Here is a 1,731-nt window from a genome sequence, read left to right as displayed (position 1 = left end):
ACTGAGATAGTGTGATGATGATTGAGTGAGATAGTGTGATGATGATTGAGTGAGATAGTGTGATGATGATTGAGTGAGATAGTGTGATGATGATTGAGTGAGATAGTGTGATGATGATTGAGTGAGGTAGTGTGATGATGATTGAGTGAGATAGTGTGATGATGATTGAGTGAGATAGTGTGATGATGATTGAGTGAGACAGTGTGATGATGATTGAGTGAGATAGTGTGATGATGATTGAGTGAGATAGTGTGATGATGATTGAGTGAGACAGTGTGTTGATGATTGAGTGAGATAGTGTGATGATGATTGAGGTAGTGTGATGATGATTGAGTGAGATAGTGTGATGATGAGTAAGGTAGTGTGATGATGATTGAGTGAGACAGTGTGATGATGATTGAGTGAGATAGTGTGATGATGAGTGAGGTAGTGTGATGATGATTGAGTGAGACAGTGTGATGATGATTGAGTGAGATAGTGTGATGATGAATGAGTGAGACAGTGTGATGATGAGTGAGGTAGTGTGATGATGATTGAGTGAGATAGTGTGATGATGATTGAGTGAGATAGTGTGATGATGATTGAGTGAGATAGTGTGATGATGATTGAGTGAGATAGTGTGATGATGATTGAGTGAGGTAGTGTGATGATGATTGAGTGAGGTAGTGTGATGATGATTGAGTGAGGTAGTGTGATGATGATTGAGTGAGATAGTGTGATGATGATTGAGTGAGATAGTGTGATGATGATTGAGGTAGTGTGATGATGATTGAGTGAGGTAGTGTGATGATGATTGAGTGAGATAGTGTGATGATGATTGAGTGAGGTAGTGTGATGATGATTGAGTGAGGTAGTGTGATGATGATTGAGTGAGATAGTGTGATGATGATTGAGTGAGGTAGTGTGATGATGATTGAGTGAGATAGTGTGATGATGATTGAGTGAGACAGTGTGATGATGATTGAGTGAGATAGTGTGATGATGATTGAGTGAGATAGTGTGATGATGATTGAGTGAGGTAGTGTGATGATGATTGAGTGAGACAGTGTGATGATGATTGAGGTAGTGTGATGATGATTGAGTGAGATAGTGTGATGATGATTGAGTGAGATAGTGTGATGATGATTGAGTGAGATAGTGCGATGATGATTGAGTGAGGTAGTGTGATGATGATTGAGTGAGGTAGTGTGATGATGATTGAGTGAGATAGTGTGATGATGATTGAGTGATATAGTGTGATGCTGATTGAGTGAGGTAGTGTGATGATGATTCAGTGAGACAGTGTGATGATGATTGAGTGAGGTAGTGTGATGATGATTGAGTGAGGTAGTGTGATGATGATTGAGTGAGATAGTGTGATGACGATTGAGTGAGATAGTGTGATGATGATTGAGTGAGATAGTGTGATGATGACTGAGTGAGATAGTGTGATGATGATTGAGTGAGACAGTGTGATGATGATTGAGTGAGGTAGTGTGATGATGATTGAGTGAGATAGTGTGATGATGACTGAGTGAGATAGTGTGATGATGATTGAGATAGTGTGATGATGATTGAGTGAGATAGTGTGATGATGATTGAGTGAGATAGTGTGATGATGATTGAGTGAGATAGTGTGATGATGATTGAGTGAGATAGTGTGATGATGATTTAGTGAGATAGTGTGATGATGATTGAGTGAGACAGTGTGATGATGATTGAGTGAGGTAGTGTGATGATGATTGAGTGAGA

Source organism: Carcharodon carcharias, chromosome 22, assembly GCF_017639515.1.
Source record: "Carcharodon carcharias isolate sCarCar2 chromosome 22, sCarCar2.pri, whole genome shotgun sequence".
NCBI lineage: Eukaryota > Metazoa > Chordata > Chondrichthyes > Lamniformes > Lamnidae > Carcharodon > Carcharodon carcharias.
The sequence above is the reverse complement of the archived record's forward strand: the minus strand, read 5'-3'. Positions refer to the sequence as shown.